The following is a 20,930-nucleotide window of genomic DNA, read 5'->3' as shown; positions in this document are numbered from 1 at the left end:
CGACTTCTGAGCGCATAGCCAGGAGTAACCCCTAAGCGTCACCGGGTGTGGCCAAAAAAACAAAAACAAAAACAAAAAAAACATTTGCATACCCCGAACGGAACTGCTCGGGGTATGCAAATGTTTAATGCGATTTTTTTCTTACTAATGTGATTTTTATTGCAATTATTCAATAAGCGAATCATCGCGAATACTGCGATATTTGAAGGCTGGCCACGGGCCACAAAATGTACGGAGGGCCGCAAACGGCCCGCGGGCTGCGAGTTTGAGACCCCTGTTCTAAGGAGTCCACTGCTGATAGTTAATATAATGCTACATTAGCAAATCCTGAAGGTACAAAGAGGAAGCTTGGTGTTGGGTGGAAATAACCTTTGATAATATTTTTCTAAATCAAAATCTGTTTGTGAAATAGAATCATTCCATTAGATTGGTCTTTCTGGGTGTCGGGCATTGAAAAGTTAAGTAGTTTTACTCATCTCATCCCCAATGAATCAGATAGTCTCAGGACCCAGGGTTAGGGCACCAGCCTTGCAGGCACAGGACTTTGCCTGGATCCCAGCAACACATGATCAGCCCACCGCATCACCAGAACCTGAACAGCACTGCCTCCACAACCTAGTACTGAACCACAGTCTGTATGGCTGAGTTCCTGGGAATGACCCTGGGACCCCATAAGCACTGCTTCCAAAAACTAAAATTGGGTGGAGATAATGCTAAGTGCCTGAACAAGATGTTAGGGTGTTCACTGCGGTTTTGAAGTTTAAGATGACGAAAGCAATGCCTTTGCCATGCTTGAGAGATGGCCCTGGGATAACTCAGATCTAGACCAAGCCTGCCCGTTCAATGCTAGGGCAATTGGCTGAAGATGAATTCAAGTCAGCTAAATTAAGTATTTGACAGCTTTCAACAGCAGGTGGGGTGGGGTGGAATTAAAGTCTTTTTAGAATGGGATCTATGTAAACCACTGATGTTTGAGATATTTTACCACTGATGTTTGAGATATTTCTTCGGTTCTTTGAGAATGGTATCTAATTCAGTCTGTTGTTTTGTTTTGTTTTTCAAATCCCCATGGGCATTGGGAAAATCAATTAAATACTCTACTTCAAATCTAAGTAGATGGAATTAGCCCTTTCTATCTCTGTTCCCTTATTGCCCCAAATAGCTATGGGTTTGAGTGCATATATTTTTAATATAATACGAAGTGTGTGGGCTCACATTTTTATTAGTTTTTTTCCATCCAGGGGAAACCCCTACCATTGCCCCAAATTTTCTTACAAGAGTTTTAATGTTTAAGTCTTTCCCCTTTTATCAATTAGTTTGAGGCCTTTCTTTAAATGGTTCTTCACATGGCAATTCTGGAAAGCAGAGGTGCCAGGAGAAATTGAACTGAGAACAATCTCATTTTAACATGACATTATGGAGGTTGTACAGTAAAGGTAATATTGAATATTGGTTCACTGGATTTAAAAATGGACTCTAGGGGCTGGAGCGATAGTACGGGCCTCACACGAGGCCAACCTGGGTTCATTCAACCTCTGACATCCCAGATGGTCCCCCAAGTCTTCAAGGAGTAATTCTTTACCAGAGCGCATCTTTTTTTTGTTTGTTTGTTTGTTTGTTTTTTACCTGAGCTCATCTGAAGCTTTGCCAGATATGGCCAAAAAACAAACAAACTGAAAGTTGACTGGTTCCCTCCAAACTTTTAGTTCTAATCCTTCACATCTAGAAAATGTATTTTTCACTCTATAAGATGCACATAGTTTTTAAACAAGAAAAAGAAATATTCTAAAGCAAATGGTGCAACACTGGGAACAACCAGCCTGCGAGGCCAAAGTATTTTTACAATACGCCGTTCCACAGCTGCTTAAACATATTTACCTAACTTTTTTTTTAACAGAAAATTTTTTAAAATATTTTTAAATATTCAGTCTTGGGGCTGGAGCTGTGGCACAAGCAGCAAGGCATCCTATATGGACCCTCAAGCCAGGAGCGATTTCTGAGCACATAGCCAGAAGTAACCCCTGAGCATCATCAGGTGTGTCCCCAAAACTAAAAAAAAAAAAAAAATACTCAGACTTCAGCTCCATAAGATGCAAGGGCATTTTCCCCCATCTTTGGGGGGGTAAAGTGTGTCTTATGGTATGAAAAATATGGTACTTAGGTAGCATTTTAGACTGTTGTCTAACAGCATGAAGCCCTTATTACCTGCAATTCAACTAAAGCTTGGGTTTCTTTTCTTCTCTGAACAGGCCATGAAGCCAGGATTAAACTTTGCTAAATCCTCATTTCAGAAATAGTTCCCCTCCACACCTCCAAACACTTCCAACACATGGTTTCACCACCTGGTTTCAGCGAGATCATGAGTTTTACCTTGTTTCTCACGCTGGGCAGACTTTACTGGAACAAAGACATTTGACCGCATAATGATTTGCACGTGAGAGGGCAGAATGTCTACAGATGAAAAAAATAAAAAAAATAAAAATCCACGGTGCAGTATCAAGTTAAATGGAACTCAGTCTTTTGAGAAGAAATGATGCTGAATTATAATTGGACTTACTGTAGTTTCCTTGATCTGTGTGGTAAAAAAATACATGAATTTAGTAGAAAATGTCTAAAATACATTAATAATTATCTGATTGTGTAATTAATTGCCTGTGTAGATTTTTACAGAATCTACAAATTTCTTCTATTTGCAAAAATAGCGCTTTTACCTATTATGATGTAATAATTTTGCACAACTATAAACCTGCTCGTTTAACTTGAAAGTTTAAAGTATGAACTTGCCTTGTTTTGGAGGTCACATTTGGCAATGCTTAGGGGTTACAACCGGCTTGGTGCCCAGGGATCAAACCTAGACCTTGTTTCAAATCCCTATACTACATATGTTCTTCCAAGCACCACCAGGGAGCATAGAACCAGGAACAGCACTCAAGCACCACTGGAGTGACCCAACCCCTCTCACCCACACCCCAAAAATATATGTGATAAAAAAATAATTAAACTAACTAACTTATGTTCACATATTTTCTCATTTAGCACTGAAAAATTATTTTAAAATATTTTTGCATATAATCAGGAGTGAAAAATAGTATGCATAAAGAAGGGAAATCCCCCCCCAAAAGAATTCATTACTTATTGCATAGAATTAAGGCAATACCTACAGTAAGGTTCCCCTTTCGGAGGGTCAAGAAGGTTCATCTTTGTCGTTCAAGACTGAAAGCTTCCTCCTCTACCCATGTACAGCTCTTGGAGAGAGAGAAAAAGAACTTTTACTTTAAGTCCCCGTCTTTCCTGGGGTGCCATTGCACAGCTACAGGAAACACTAAAGGCTAAAGAAATAGAATAGGGTTGAGATACTTGCCTTGTATTACAGCTGACCCCAGTTCAATTCCTGGCCCCATATATGATTCCCTGAGCACAAAGTCTAAACAACTCTGGGTCTGACCCTCAAGCCAAAATTTCTAAGTAAGCACATCAAGTCCTGGGGAGTACATCCTCTCTCAAGATAGCTCATTTTTATCTATAAAGTACATTAAGGAAAAAGCCAAGACCTAGACTTCAAAGGAGTCTTTAATATTATAATGCCACTGACAAATGCTACAGAATCAAAAGTGAACAAATGGAACTTCATCAAACTAAAATGTTTCTGAACGGCAGAGGAAACATGGGCTGAAACTATAAGACAGCTGAGTGGGAGAAAATATTTACACTCAACACATCAGACAAAGGGTTGGTATCCAGGATATACAAAGTATTAACAAAAAAGGGGAGAGGAAATGAACAGACACCTCTCGGAGGAAGACCCCACAGGTGGCCAACAGACATGAAAAAACACTCATCATCACTTTTCATTAGGGAAATCCAAATCAATCAAGACATCTGACACAAGTGTGAATGGCACACATCAAAATAATCTGTGTTGGTGGGGTGGGGTGAAAAGGAAGTTCTCCACTGCTGTAAGATGACATCCAGCTATGAACCCAAAACAAAGGCAGTCCTCCATCTTCCTCTTTCCTTTAACCTCTATGTAAAAGTTCACCTGGATCATTCTACCCTCCCCTACTCAGGTGAATTGGGACTGGTTTAATAAAGAAAAGTCAGTTGTCTGGCTTTGGCACACAGAGACACACCATGAGATGAGAAGTCACTGACTCTGATTCTCTCCTGACTGGCTGACTGGCTTGGTCTATTAATTTTTCTGTTACTCTTCTTCAGACCCATTCGCCTTGGGTGATTTCACAACTTGTGGGGATTGATTTTACACACTACTAGTGGAAATGTTGTCTTGTTATGCCCCTCAGGTAAACAGTTAATGAGGTTCTCAGTAAACTCAGAATTAAGCTGCCATATGATCCAGCAATTTCACTTTGGCGTATCTATCCCCAGGAAAGAAAATAATTCATTCAAAAGGATGTATGCATACCACTCTTCATTGCAGCACTCGGTACAATAACTAGAGTTGGAATCAACCTAGATGTCCAACAACAGATGAGTGGATCGTGAAAATATGGTACATATATATACAGAAGAATGCTACTTAGCTCTAAAAAACTATGCAATTATGCAATTTGCTGAGACATGAATGAAACTGGAAGATGTCATGTTAAATGAAGCAAGCCAGGAAAAGAAGGATAAATACAGGATATCACTTATAAGTAATATTTAGAATAACTGCATGAGAGAATGCAATGATTTTGGGGGGGGGGAGGTTTGGGTCACACCCGGCGGCTCTCAGGGGTTCCTCCTGGCTCTACGCTCAGAAATCCACTCTTGGCAGGCTCTGGGGACCACATGGGATGCCGGGATTCAAACCACCGTCCTTCTACGTGAAAGGCAAAATGCCTTACCTCCATGCTATCTCTCCGGCCCGAATGCAATGATTTAAATGAGAGTTGCCTAGAACATTTTGGAATATAGAGAGAAATAGAGTGGGAGGGAGAAAAACACATGAAATAATGGGAGACAGGGTCAAGGAAATTCAGGTACACTTGATGTTAAGGAAAGACAGAACTGAAATCCAAACACCAAAACAATGAGACCCAAACTTTAACAACCAAACTTTAAAAAGTGCCTGTTACGATGACAGACTTGGGTTCTGGAGGATCGGGTTATGGGGTAGAATCTGGAAATATTGGTCAAAGGAGGTTGACACTGGAGTTGGTGGAATTGGTACTGAAACACTACATGTCTAGGGTCACAGCAGTAGGGCGTCTGCCATGCACGCAGTCAATCCATGGGATCCCAGCATCCCATAAGGTCCCCCGTGTCTGCCAAAAGCGATTTCTAAGTGCAGAGCCATGAATAACCCCTGTGCGCCGCCCAGTGTAACCCAAAAACAAAACAAAACAAAAAAAATTGCATGTCTAAATCTCAACAATGAATAACTTTGTAAATCACAGTACTTTAAATTAAAAAAAATTAGGGGCTGGAGTGATGGTGCAGCGGTAGGGCATTTGCCTCACACATGGCTGACTCAAGATAGGTTAGATCCCCCATTGTCCCATATGGTCCCCAAGCCAGGAGCGATTTCTGAGCACATAGCAAGGAGTAAACCCAGAGCGCCACTGGGTGTGACCCAAAAAACAAAAACAAAAAATGTTAAGATCTCATTTCTTTTTTTAGTTAACAAGAAATATTTCCTTTTGGAGTTAATGAGATAGCATGTTAGCCACTATACTTTATAAACAAACACACACACACACACACACACACACAAACTGTCATTGAGCCATAATTTGTTATTATTTTAATTCCACATTATATCAACAGCAGCCTCTTCTAAGCCAAAAATCTTCAAATATTTCTACAGGACTCTTGGATTCATGCAAGAGTAGTTTCTCCCATCCAATTTTTATTTGTTTATTTTGGAGTCACACTCAGTGATTGCTCAGTGTTCTGGATTCAGGGATCACTCAAGGCAGGGGTGAGAGGACAATATGGGGTATCCGGGATCTTACTTGGATTGGCCATGTATAAGGCAAATGCCCATTGTATTATTGCTTCAACCACAGAATGTCAAGGTGCTTGTCTTGTCCTTTAAAAGGTCTGCACACTTTTTAAAACTAACTCAAGTTCCCCACAAAGAAATCTGGATAAAATCATCTTGGCTAGGGTAAGCCTGGACTGAAGAAAAGCTGTCTTTCCTGAAGCCCAGAATTTCAAGAACTTTGTCTTCTTATCAACTCGATCAACAACTTAAAACTCAAAGACAAACAATTGAATATTAATTTCAGAGTCACCTAATAATAATAAAAGACAACATTTTTTGAGCAGTCACACTACACCCATGTCCTTGTCAGACTTTTGAGTCTTATTCTCAAAACCCTGAATTTAATTTTAGATTGCTCTTCCAATGAAATTCATCCTTTTTTAATCTTGGGCCTGAGTTGACCAATTAGCTTTTTATGCATTTTATTTTTTTGAAGATTTTTTTTAATAATGTAAAAATTATTCCCTTTTGATTTCTCACTTCCTTTGGCTCATTCCATCAAAAATGATAATACACAAAATCTTAAACTTTTCAACAGCAGAGGTCTCTGTTATGCTAAGAGCAGTGCCCTGTACCTCACGGGGGATGTGTGGTGTTTACACTTTCCCCTGTGTGGTTTCCTGTCAAACTAGGAGTTCAAGGTGAACCTCTGAAAAGGTCTCAATCAGGACCGAACCAATAGTATAAGGTGTAGGGTGCTTGCCTTGCATGCAACTGACCTGGGTTTGATACCCAGTACCCTACTGGGTTCACTGAGCCCACCAGGAGTAATTACTGATCACAGAGCCAGGAGTAACCCCTGAGCACTGCCAATGTGCCTAAAAATCAAAAACAAAAACCAAATATTCTCAACAGCTTAAGTGGGGATGCTCCAAATATTATTTTTGACTTAAGAATCTCAGAGAAACTTGGATTCAGAGATGTTAGATGACAGATCCAAGATCATACAAGCCAACTGACGAAAAAGACAAAATTCACACACACACACACACACACACACACACACAGATCTGCCACCCTCTTCCCCACACTTCTAGGATGCAAACTCAGATTACAAGTGACCTTTTCATTTCTGCAGTGACTGAAAAACCCCAATGTGACGGGAGAGATAGTACAGGGGTTATGGCACTTGCCTTAGCTTGCAGTCTTATTGATCCTAAATATTCCCAGATATCTGTCTGGTATGGACATCTTCTACTCTGATGGTGTCCTGTTATTGTTAGAAGGGAATGTAAGTTTAGAATTAACTGCTGCTGTTTCACTTCTGTAACTGTGCTTTGCTTTAGACATAAGCCCCTCCTCTACTACTTCAGTCAACCAGTTTAAACCTAGATGATGCAACATGTACTAAGAACCTGTAGTTTTAACCCAACCTTGAAGCCCCAGCAGCCCTATAAAACGACATGTAAGCCCACCTCAGGGTCACCACCTGGAGAGGTGCAGCCCCAGCATGCTAGTAATAAACTCCCCTGCGTTTGCATTACTGAATCCGGTTTTAGCAGTTTTTGCGGGTCAGATCTGGAATCCAGAGCTGGACCAGTAAGAGAGGAGGCAAAAGGTAGCAGGAACTGGGAGTCCTGTAAACATTTTCTCCAGCAATTCAGCAGCAACCATCCAACCAGAGCAATTCAGCAGGGGTGGTGGCAAAAGAATCTCCTAGCACCCCTAGTACTTCAACTGGGGCTTTATATACCCCTACCACCAATTGTCATCCTGCAGCAAGGGGTGTGCTCTGGTAACTGACTTCTTTACTCTTAAAGGGACAATACAGCTATGGCTCACACACACCTGGGACCATAAGAGTGTCTGTTTCTTTGTATCTCCTCTCTTTTTCTTAGAAATAGTAGGAGGGGTTCCTACTCAGACCTAAGGGATGGCTTAGCCTTCTTCTATAAGTTCAAACTGCAATGCTTTCCTGTCATGGGTGTTCCCAATATCATAAAAACTGGTAATGGTCCAACCTACACTAGTAAAACTTTTCAATCATTTTGCAAAAAATTGCAAATCAAATATATCATTGGTGTTCCCTATATTCCTCAAGGACAAGCCATTGTTGAATGTGCTCTTGGTATTCTCAAAACTCAATTATTAAAAAACAGAAAAGGGGATATGCCTTCACTTTATTTCTTATCCTTAATATTATTTCTTTACTTTTGTTTTTGTTTTTTTTTGTTTGTTTTTGTTTTGTTTTTTTTGGGCCACACCCGTATCACTCAGGGGTTACTCCTGGCTATGCACTCAGAAGTTGCTCCTGGCTTGGGGGACCATATGGGACACCGGGGGATCAAACCGCGGTCCATCCTAGGTTAGCGCTGGCAAGGCAGACACCTTACCTCTAGTGCCACCATGCTGGCCCCTAAATTTTTTTTTTAATTTATCACAAGAGAACTCCATACAGCTTCTTAAAAGATGTTTTCAAGAAGATGCACATGCTCAGAAAACAATTAATTCACCTATCTGGGTGAAAATTGACAAAGGTTGGGTACAAGTAACCTAATCATTTGAGGGAAAGGCTGTGCTCATATTTCTACATAGGACATTCCCAAAAAGAAACTCTGGGTTCCATTATACCTCATCAGAAGTCGACATCTCTGAGACTCAGAAAGGCTTTTTATTTTCATCACATTAAGAAACCATGTGATGGGCCGGAGAGATAGCCTGGAGGTAAAGTGTTTGTGTTGCATGCAGAAGGTCAGTAGTTCGAATCCCGGCATCCCAGGTGGTCCCCTGAGCCTGCCAAGAATGATTTCTGAGCATAGAGCCAGAAGTAACCGCTGAGCACTGCCAGGTGTGACTCAAAAAAACAAAAAAAAGAAAAAGAAAGAAATGTGAAAGATCCTTTTGTTTTCAAGCAGTTTTCAGCAACATTTATACTTTTGTATAGGAAGCAGAATGTAGTTACTTATCTTTTTGACCTAATAAGAATCCAATTTTGTCATTTTTTCCTATGCTCTATGATGTAGATGTCAAAAAGTGAAACTCTGACATGCCACAATGCCCTGTGTCAACAGGAAGTAGTCAGACAATCTTATCACCTCAGTTCCTAAAAGATCAGTCTTCACTTCTTGAAGGAAGATAAGTTTAGCTTGTTTGTAAAGATTTTAACAACCTCCTGCACTTGCGTCACCTTTAAAATAACAGTTTTGTTCTAAGTAGATCCTTGATGTTTCTAATTTTCTCTCTTTTTGACTTAAGAATCTCAGAGAAACTTGGATTCAGAGATGTTAGGCGACAGATCCAAGATCATACAAGCCAACTGACAGAAAAGATAAAATTCACACACACACACCCCAGATCTGCCACCCTCTTCCCCACACCTCTAGGATGCAAACTCAGACTACAAGTGACCTTTTCATTTCTGCAGTGACTGAAAAACCCCAATGTGACAGGAGAGATAGTACAGGGGTTATGGCACTTGCCTTAGTTCCATTGGTTCCATGGTTTCTTGACAATGGAGCACCAAACTCCCTATTAGAAGTAAAAGAACTGCTGCTTGCAATCAGTCCACCCTCTACCTACGTGTATAGGATTCTTCAACTGGGGTCCTGACTCAGGGCCTGGCTCTTTTGACCTGCAGAGGACCATTGACTTCCTGATTGCCCTGTGCTGATAGATTATGTCATTAGCTGAAATCCTTCTATTTAACCTATCTGAAACTTGATTGGCAGTGTAGAATAACACTTGGATACTGTTATTTATCCCACACACACACACATACACATTTTTTGTACAGAAAAGGGAGAATATACAAAGAAATACTCTTTTTTTTTGTTTGGTTTTTTGGTTTTTTTGGCCAAACTCAGTGATACTCAAGGGTTACTCTTGGCTATTTGCTCAGAAATTGCTCCTGGCTTGGGAAACCATATAGGACACTGGAAATTGAACCCAGGTCTGTCCTGGATCAGCCACATGCAAGGCAAATGTCCTACCGCCATACTAATGCTCCACCCCCAAGAAATAGACTCTTATGACCCTTGGCCAGCCATATGTCTTTTCAATGGTGAAAACATCAGTTATCAGACACCTCACCCCTTGTAACTGCTGCTAGAGGGCAGTTGGGTGGGGGGCATATAAAGTCCTGGGCTAAAGTACTGGGGAGTTGCTAGGACATTCTGCTGCTGAGCCTGCTGGCTTCCTCCTGCTAGATAGTCACTGCCAAATTGCTTGAGAAATTGTTTCCTAGACTCCAGGCTCTTGCCACCTTTTGCTGAACCTCTGATACTGATCAGGACCTAACATTAACAGTGTCTCAAGACATCAATTGCAATTGAGGGGTTTTAGTTCATTCTGTTGGTTTCCAGCCAGGCAGGCCCACCTTGCTGGACTTCTCTCTCGGCCTGTCTAATGAATTCGGATTACTGCTCAACACCCAAGGGAGAGCAAATGAGAGAATCACCCAAGTATAGAGTCTGTTAGAAATACTTAATCACCTTCTCCCAATACATCAATAGCAAAAGAATCACATGTTCAAACAGGATCAATGTATATGAAGCCCGGGGAAAAGAGGAAGATGGGGAGGAGGTCTTGTGTTTATTCCCATAGCCCATAGGTTGGCTGGTGGCCAATGTAGAATCAACTAAGTAGCTGAAGTAATGAGCCTCAGTTTAACTTCTCAGGGACTGGTTTTCTTGGAATCATGGAGCAGAAAGGGCTGCTAGACTAGGTTGGTTTTGACAGTTTTCTCTGATCAGCATGACTCAGGGGTCTCAGCAGGAGAGCGAAGGGAAGGACCGTTCACTTACCCACTAGGACAGGATTCCAGTTCCCTAGTCTGATGGGAAGGACAAGAGCTTAGCAAAGCGCTGTCCCCGCACTGGAGAATGTTCCTGTACCTCCAGCGCCCTCTGCAGGACGTTGTTAGACCCGAGTACGGGACCTGTCCATGACTACCTGAGCATGGAGTTTACTGTGCTATACCTGAGCTGCTGTTTACCCTAATAAATAAAAGGGAGCCTAAAGTTGGCTGCAAAGGAATGAATGAGGAGCCTGAACAATGAAACGGACATTACTTCAGAGTTGAAGGCTGGAAAGGCAGAGGTCCTTTCCTGGAAAGGACCAGGAACCTAAGAGAAGCCATGAGCTTCACTGGAGGGAGAAGTAACTCTTTCAGGTCTAGGCTCTGATTCAGAGCCCGTCAGCCTGAGAGCAGAGGTGCGTTGTAACTCCACCCTGGATTTAGGTGTAGCTACCTGAGACCCACCCATTTCTGGGAGGGGTCTTGGGAACCAGATATTATGTGTGACCTTACCTGCAAGACCCCTCCCATTCCGGGGAGTGGTCTTGGAAAAGGTAGATAAGCCTTTGACCCAGGGGATTCGGCCCTTTCTGCCCTGCTGGGCTCTCTGGCTTTTGGGTCTTGGCCCTGCTGGTCTTTGACCAGCATGGAGGTCAAAGGGAGATGGCTGAAAGGAATTAAGATGCAGGGTAGCTAAGATGGCTGAATGCTTGAAAGGTTATGAGATAGGCCACACACATGTGGTGAATAGGGCATGAATAAAGTTGATGCTTCCTGATGCCTGTCTCTGGATGAGTCTGATTCTGCCGTTCACCTGGGCCTGGGACCCGCTGGCTGGATGGGGGTTGCGGAGCCACGTGGCCTGGGATGACAGAGAGAAATCCTTCACCATCCATCGCCATCCAGCCCCATCTTTAATTATTTGATTCAACAGTGCGTGACCGTTGAGACACGCAAGAGTTGGTCTTCAGTGTTTCCTCGTCTCCTTGTTCTTTCAAAGCCAGAGATTGATCCAAAAGCCTCACAGACAAGAGGCACTCTGTGTGTGTATGGCAAGGCACTCTGCCACTGAACCACAACCCTGGCTCTCCTGGGCTTCCTTATAAGGGGAGGGAACTATATGGGGTACCAAGAATTGAACCTGGGTTAGCTGCATTCAAGGCAAATGCCTTTCCTACTATACTATTTCTCCAGCCGTGTTTCCTTATAAGATGTAAATTATTCTCCCTCCCACTTTCCAGCAATGCTCTGGGGGCCAAAGGCCAGTCCTGGAGATGCTCAGCCTACTGAGCCACATAGGTCAGTGTTGGGGGGGGGGGACTTTGCTCATGCCCCATAGTGCTGAGGACCATGAAGGTGCTGGGAATCCACCAGTGTTCAGCAGCAGCTCTGGACTCAAACTCAATTACCTGTAAACTCAAAGCCTGCAACTCTGCAAGCTGAGGTCACTCGCCCAGCTCTCCCCCACTTTCTGCTTTTCCTTAACTTGGCCAAACCTACTGTAATGTGCATTCAGTAAAAAAAGCCCAGGATGACAGAATCCCTGACTCTTGTCTGATGGAAGAAATTTCTGCATAATCTGTCAGAACTCTGAAGACAGGCCCTCCCCAGGAATTAAAAACTCCACTCAAATGTGTGTGGAAGGGTTTGAGGTGGCCCAGTTGTAGAGCACACGAGTGAGGATCTGGGTTGGGTCCTCAACTCTAATAATATAGGAAAAGTGCCTGGAAATGCTTTTTCTGCTGAGCAGAGGGCAGGCCCTTCTGGTGGGGCCCAGAGCAGGGGAGGGAGAGAGTGGCAGAGTCAAGCCCAAGAACAGAGTAAGGGGGAAGAGGAGACAGCAAATAGACCCTGTACTGAAGAAGACTCCCACCTCCTTCTACTGGGCCCTCAGAAGGAGCCAGGGAGTCCCTTGGCTCCAAGACTGAAAAAAAAAATGAGCAGGCAAACCCTCACACTAAAGGGAAACTAAAGAAATTAAGTTAGTAACACACATCAGTGCCTGCATATTCCTTCTAGTTTCTTCCAGAAAGTGAACATCAGGGACCAGGGAGAAAGATCTTTCAGGCACAAGTCTTGAGTTTCAGTCCCAGTCCTACATGGAGATTTTCTGCTCTCTCTCACCCCACAGGAGCTGCCAGTACTGTTGGGTACAAGCTGTCCTGTATTCCAGCCAAGCATTCAAATGTCCAGTCCAATGGGCAAGTATTCACAGGAGTGGTGGCTCCTAGATTACCCTGCAAATTGCTTAAAATACCACCCCCACAAAATAAGTTAATATTGGGATTATACCTGCGTACCACTACATATATCAACACAAAGGCAGGGAAACCCTAGCCCTGGGTTGAGGGTATCTGTGGAAAGATTAGGGGTTATCTTCATTTTGTTTTGGAGGGGCCACATCTGGTGGTACCCAGTAGCTAGTATTGGCTCTGTGCTCAGGGATGACCTTGCTATTGCTTGGAGATGGGGGAGGAGAATCACAAGTGATGCCGGGGATTCAAACCAGGATTAGAGTCATGCAAGGCAAGTGCCTTAAGCTCTATACTATCTCTCTGACCTCCAGATGAATTTTAGAATGATCTTTGCTCTCTTTTCTATTTAGTTTTTGTTTTGCTTTGTTTATTTTGGTGGCCATACCCAATGATGCTCAGGGGTTACTCCCGGCTCTGCACTCAGGAATCTCCCTGGCAGTTCTCCAAGCACCATATGTGATGCTAAGGATCTCAACTCAAGTTGGTGGCATGCAACCTAAATGCTCTACTCACTGTACTATTGCTCTGGCCCCATCTTTTCATAAAAGAATCCTATTGGAATTTTTGTTTAGTTATTTGGAGGTCACAACCAGTGATGTTCAAAGATAATGCTGGGGTTCAAACCTGGCCTGACCAAACTGGCCACATAAAAGACAAGTGCCTTCCCTCCTGTACTATCTTCTTCACCCTTTTGATCTTTGCTTCTTCTCTTTTTAATGCTAGGTTTCATGCAATAAAATCATATGTATAGCAGAAACAGGAAAATTGCTTTAGTATCATAGGGTTCATATATATGGCATTCTAATGGGGAAGCAAAGTTTAAAACAAATGGGAGTTCTACATTAAACTTCTTACTGATGGGGGTTTTGTGGGGAAGAGAAGTGTCAAACATTCATACATAGTTGGAAGTTCCCCAGGCAGAGAAGAAACAGAGATGAGTCCAGGGAATTAATTCTCCTTTCAACTCCCAGGCATAATTACTTGCTCCCTCTTCCCACCCTCCTGGTGCCAGGAGTGGCAATGTCGGAACACCCGGGCCAGAGGTGGATCCGGCTGCCAGAAAATATGGGATTAGGTGAGCTTCCCTCAGGCGGGCTGTGAGACTTAATAAGAGGCTGGTGTCCTTCCAGGAGCTGATCTTGGAGGGACGGCAAACCCAGGCTGCTGTCTCCAGGCAAGATGGGTACTGAGTCAGCAGGCTGGCTGGGCAGGAGTACACGGAAGGGGCTAGAGACGAAGGAGTTTGGAGGGGTCCACCAGGGAACCTTCCCAGCTGCTAAGGACCCAACCCTTGGGACCCTAAGATGCCAGCTTCTTGCTTTGTAAAAATGGAAATATCATTGATCAATTTTGTTCTGGAACTTGATCCATCTGAAAACATGATTTTGGGGTCCCAGTTGACCCTTGTCATATTTCCTCCCTTTCGCTCCACCTCTGACCCCTAGTGTGGGGTCATACATGCACACACACACACACACACACACACACATTCTCACACGCACATTTACTATATACCTAGAAAGGCAGGTTGAAGGGTTAGGAGATAGTTCAGTGGTTAGGGGAAATGTCTACCGTGCACCCAACCTGAGTTCAATTCCCAGCACCACAGGAACCTATCAGTCCCTGCACGCTCCCCAACAGGTTCTACTGTGAGGACCTCCTCAGGAAACACAGAGACAGACTGAGGGACTAAGGTAGACTCTCCTGCCCCTGCTAGTTCCATCTTCCCAATGGCATCTTTGGGAGGAACTCCCAGAGATGAAGTGAACTAGTGCCAAGGAGTTGGACTCTGAGCCCAAGCAGAGAAGAACAATCTGCACTGGGAGAAACTTCTAGAAGTGACAGACTGTGAGAGGGAAGGACAGGGGATAACAGTCTGATGGGCAGGACAGGGCAGAGCAGAGCTGAAAACAAAGGAGGAAGGTGAGGGGGGTTATCCCAGCCAAGACTGAACCTCAGCCTCATTGACCGTGGGAGCTGGGAGGTGTTGAAATAGTACTTGTGAGTTGTGAGTGGAAGAGTGGCCAGCTGAGAGTCCCAAACTTGTCCTGTGTGTCCACATTGGGCCCAATGTCTATCTTGCTGGGAAGCCCAGAGGCTCTGCACCCACATTGGTAACTGTCATAGTGAGGGGCGATCAACCCTGCAATTCCATCAACCTGACCCCACTTCTTTCTCCAGATCCAAACCCCAATTCACAGGAGGACGTGAAGACACCCTGCCGCATCCCACATGTTCCCCAACTGAGCTCCATGACCCATCCAATCCCTTATTCTCTCACACTTCTCACCCAAAGAGCAATAGAACTGGACAGCACCTCAATTCTCTGAGCCCAGCTGTAGCACACTGGGCCTATGTCCTGGAGATCAGGAAATGCCCATTGGATGTGTAGTGTGTGTCTCAGGGCTGCCCCTTGAGGTTACCCTCACTCCCAACTCATTCCCCCTCCAGCTCTCCATCTCATAGATTAAAGGCCCCCAAGTGCCTATCAAAGTCTATCAAAGCAACAGGAAATGAGAGTACAGAAGGCCAGGACTCTTAGCAGCAGGTTCTGCAATCAGTGGTCCAACAAGGCTTGAATCTTGGGGTTTAAGCTCCCCAGCAGCCAGGAAGGGTGGCACTTTTCGACACTGCACCTTGTAGTGCAACACTGTCTCCCGTGGCTCAGTGGCACCACCCAGAGGACAGGCACTTAGATCCCTGGAAACTTCCACCCAATTTCTGGGAAGAACCTCAAAAGTTCCAGAGCTGCTCTGAGAAAGAATTCCACCTCCTGAATCCCTGGCAAGTACAATCCAGGCAAGCACAAATGGGGTAGCTCAGAATTCCCCAAGATGGAGGAGCTCTGAGGACCAATAAGGCTATCTGTGGATGGGAACTCGCTTCAAAAGTACAGAGGCCCTACAACCCCAAGGGGGTTTTCAATTGTTTTCTACAAAGCATGAGGCCCTAGAAAGAAACTGTCCCCTCCTCCTTTCACTTCCTCTTCCCTCCCACTGCCCAAAGAAGGGGAAAATCCTGCAAAGATTGGCAGCTGATGTGTAAAACACCAAAACAATGCTCTGGTTGCATTTTCACGCTATCTACTACCTGCAGCCATGTGACTGGGACCTGGGTTCCTGGGTTCCAGACCTGAGAGAATCAATAGGTCAGAACAAAGCATGTGGATGATCTCTTCAGGCCCTTTTCCCAAGTGCACCTGAAGGTGCCTTGGGCCTTGGGCCTGGTGCTTCGGAAGGAAGGGCAAAGCAGTGGCCACATGTAGGTACCCCATCAGAGAAGTGCTCTCTGTGTCCAGTCACACTCTGCGATGGGACCCCAGAGAGTATCTCAGTGTCAACAGAATCTGGATGTTCTCATGCTGCCTATCCTTCTCCCCTTCCCAAGTGCTCAAGAGAGCAGCTCAATAGCAATCTATATCCTTCAGCCACACCAATAAAGATCCTGGAACCAGTCCTGAGAACGGCTCTAACTTCACTAGTCTGGATAATTTCACTCATCTGGTCTGCAGGTAGAAAAGCTCTGAGGCCTGGGCTGAATAGTAGGTGAAAATGAAGGAGCTAAAAGAACATTCAGTGGGTTTGGGCTGCGGGGAACGTCTGAGAAAGAAGATATGGTCAAACAATGACCCCCATGTGCCTTGACACATACTTCCTGCAAATCCCACCACCCAACCTGATGGGTGCCTGAGCTAACATAGAAGTACACACACATGAACCCTCTTTTTCCAGAACCTTTTTTTCCCAGATGGATAGGCATGCTCCCATGCTCCCAAATGTGGTTTGAATAACTTATGTATGCAACCAAAGGGTGTGGGCCTACCCTGCGTCACTATGGTTGTCCCCAAGGCAGCCTCATTATGGGTATTAAAGAAATAGCTCTTGTCTTTCATCTCCGTGTCCCCAGTGACTGATACATCCTGTGTTTATACACAAAAGGGATTGGGTAAGTGCTCCATGAATGAATGAATGAATTAACACGCTCAACTGTGTTACAGGATCACACAGGGCTAGAGCATAGGATGACTCTACTCAGCACAGGCCTCTTAACAAAACCTCCACTCCATCAGGAAGTCTGACTTGACTCAAACTTGGAGAAGCATCCATTGAGTATTTTGATGAATATTTAAGTCTGGTTCTCAGCTCTAGGAAGGCATCACTGAACAGAGCTGGGAACCCTTATGGTCTCATGGAAATGGTTTTTCATGTGTCCTGGGATTAGCTCTATCTTTAAACCTCCCCTCCCCTTCATCTCACCCACCCCAAGACACCCAACCTTCAGCACTTCAAGCATCCATAATGTCCAACGTACCCCAAGATGAGGAAAGTGTGTTCATTTGAGTCTCCAGCCCTGGATCCTGGGGCGGCGGCTTGTCTGTTTCTGCCTTGGGTGGAACCAGTGTCCTATTTTAATTAAAGTGAATTAAATTGAATCAGCTCCCATCACAGGCTGACGGGAAATGTCCTGACAGCTCCCTTGCCCTGGGCACTGGGAGCCAGAGAGCCCTTGGGCCTCTGGCTGTCACTGTCCTGAAACACCTCCTTTGGTGCGTCACCAGCTCCTCTGACTTTGCTTGTGCCTGTTCTTCTGCAGGTGTTTAGAGAGGGGCTGTCAGCCCTAGGAGGCGATGGGGAAAAGGACCTGTCTTCTGCTCTCCACACCCTGTCTTCAGACCACCTTCACCTGTCTCCGGTCAGGTGTGATCATGGCACTAGGCACAGAAGTGGGTGCTGAAACAATCACAAGCTTTTTCTGTGCAGATCAAGGGATGCCAGCATGCTCCCTAGGGTCTGGTCCATATAGACTGGATATTCTCTCAAACCAGACTCATTTGTGGAGAAATACATATACAATATGCATGAGAAAAGCTGTCACTTCAGAGCAATCAGGCAGTGGATTGTAGCAAAGTAACTATTGCCTTTATGAAGCCCATGATCATTATGGGGTGTGAAGCATCAGGGTAGATTCAGGCCAGAAGAGAAGCAACTTCTTCCTGGATGGCTTCTTCATTTCCTCCCTAAAATAGAGGTGCCATCACTCCCATCCACCCACTTTGAGGGACAAGGAAGGAGCCTCAAAGGAGCCTTTCAGGGCCCTCAATCACAGGGAATCCACAAGGTTCCACAGGGAACAGCCTCTGGTTCATTCCCATAGGACAGTCCCATTGGGCTCAACAGGCCGACTCCCTCTAGAATGAACATGATTGGTCTCCACCAAGCCCAGGTGGAGTGATATCATCCCAGGCTCTGTATTTCTAAACCCCATGCAGAGGGGTCTAATGAAGCAGAATAATGGCTAAGAAATAATAAGCCAAACCAGTCAGGAGAGAGCCATGGAGCTAATCTGCACCTGGTGGTATCTCTAATCCAAAATCCACAACTGCTCTTTCTTTATTAAATCAATTCTCATCACCAAGAGGGGGGAAGGTCGAGAGTAAACCAGGTGGGCTTTTACAAATCAAAAGAGAGATATATGGGAAAGAGGAAGATGGGGGAAACACCTTCATTTTAGGCTAATAGCTGGATGTTATCCTACACTTAGGTACATCTACAGGAGCTGCAAAGGGACAAGGGGCCCCTCCAACTCAGAAAAGCATCTCAAAGTCATGGATTTAATTAATATGGTTGAAAGTTTACCCTAGAAGCATCTGTGAGAAGAAATGGGCCCTGGAGACTGTCCTTCAGTCCTGGGGTTGGCAAGAACCCTCAGTCATAGCAATGGTTGCCAAGACTTAGGAAAACACACACACACACACACACACACACACACACACACACACACACATTCAGACTGATTTTCTCAAGCCCTAAGAAATAATTTGGCAGCCAACTTCTGAGATCCTAAGTACAACAAAGAACCTCATAGTTTTCGCTTCACCTACCTGCACCACAGGAAAAGTGGAGCAGTAGGTCACTGAGCTCAGTGAGAAGCACTGTTTGGAAAGCTCCGTTTTTGAATCTGAGTTCCTGGACAGAAACTGAGCTCTCTCACTCTCTCAAGTTGCCTGCTGGCCTCGTTCTTCTAAGGAAACCCCTTACTCTGACCCTTTTGATGCCTTCAGCAGCTTCCATGTTAAAGAAGATAGGCAGGGCCCGGAGAGATAGCACAGCGGTGTTTGCCTTGCAAGCAGCCGATCCAGGACCAAAGGTGGTTGGTTCGAATCCCGGTGTCCGATATGGTCCCCCATGCCTGCCAGGAGCTATTTCTGAGCAGACAGCCAGGAGTAACCCCTGAGCACCGCCGGGTGTGACCCAAAAACCAAAAAAAAAAAAAAAAAAAGAAGAAGATAGGCAGGGGCTGGAGTGATAGGTAGGTAGAGTGTCTTGCATGCGGCCAACCCGGGTTTGATCCCAGGCATCCCATATGGTCCCCCCAGCCTGCCAGGAGTGATTTCTGAGCACAGAGCCAGGAGTAATTGCTGAGCAACACTGGGTGTGGCCCAGAAACAAAAAAGACAAGCAAATCTTCATCCCTAAATCTCGTCTTCTTGGCTCTGGTTCATCCAAGTTTTCTCCTGGAACCTGAGCCATGGAGAAGGAAAGAAAACCAAGCCAGCACCTCACGTCTGAAAGTTCCCTAGTAACATTTCACAGTAAACTTCAAGGGCTCAGCAAATTCAGTCTCTCCCTGTCGAGTCAAATATTGCGTTTCAGTTACCTGGTGGGGTCCAATTGCAGTTCTAATTAGTCAGACATAAATTACACAGTTGGCTCATTCTGGGATCCTTCAGGACTTCTCAGAAGCAGTGGCACCCTCCCACTCATGGACCCTCCCCTCCCACATTTTTTTTTGAAAAATGAAACATTCTTTTAAGTGTGGCTCCCTGATGCTAAGAGCACTTTTGTCTGCTTCTACTGCGCACATTGTTATGTTCTTACAGTGTATGCCATTCCCCTCCTACAAAGTCACTTCTCCACTTGACCTTGGCAAAGCACCATCCCAGTGTCTGTTGCTGGAACCCCACTGAACTCCACACAGCTGCACAAGTGATGCTCTTGGAGAAGGGCATGTGACAAGGGAGAGATTTCAAAGTATGTTAGTTAAGGAAATACCGCATATTACACAGCTCAAGGGGTGGAGCTATCTATCCCCCAGCACAATAGACTCCCCCCAGCACCACCAGTCACAACTCCCACACCCTGAGCATCACAGGATGTGGCCCAAAAACAAAACAGAAAATAGCAGATTACAAATGGTCGGGTGCTATCAAATACAGGTCCATTTATTTAAAAGTTATGTGTACCTGGAGAGAAAAACAAACAAGATATACGTAAATATCTGTGGTCATCTCTTGTGATTTTATGTCCTTGGATGTTTTACAGTACTCACATTTTATGACTATAATTGAAAAAGAAAAAGAAAAGACACTCTTCTACCGATTACAGGCTCAAAGGTTTCCTCCTTTCACAAATGAGCATGTCAAATCCTGATCCCCAGGACCTGTGAATGTGTTTGAAGATAGCCCTTGGAAAGACAACTATCAGGAAACCAAGGATGGGAGACCAGAGTGATAGCATAGTGGTAGGGCATTTGCCTTGCACGTAGCCTAACCGGGACAAACCTGAGTTCAATCCCCGGAATCCCATATGGTTCCCCAAGCCTGCCAGGAGCAACTTCTGAGTACAGAGCCAGGAGTAACCCCTGAGTGCTGCAGAATGTAGCCCAAAAACTAAACAAACAAACAGACTAAGAATGGATGCAAAAATAAACAAAGAGGTGATTGACCTAATGGGCGAACCTGATTTCAGTATGCCTCGGATCTTCCTGAAAAGACGCCAGGACACAGAGGATAATGTTCCCATACAAGTCCAGGAGAGAAGACTCAAAAGTCCCCTTGCTCCCAGTCCCTAAGAAAGCCCATTTCCCAAGTTGTCTGTGATATTTGGCACGGGCCGCTGCCCACAGATGTACTAACCATCGCCAGGGCCAGTCCGGCAGTGACGAAGCCTCT

This window comes from Suncus etruscus, chromosome 1, assembly GCF_024139225.1.
Source record: "Suncus etruscus isolate mSunEtr1 chromosome 1, mSunEtr1.pri.cur, whole genome shotgun sequence".
NCBI lineage: Eukaryota > Metazoa > Chordata > Mammalia > Eulipotyphla > Soricidae > Suncus > Suncus etruscus.
This window is presented reverse-complemented; position numbering follows the sequence as displayed.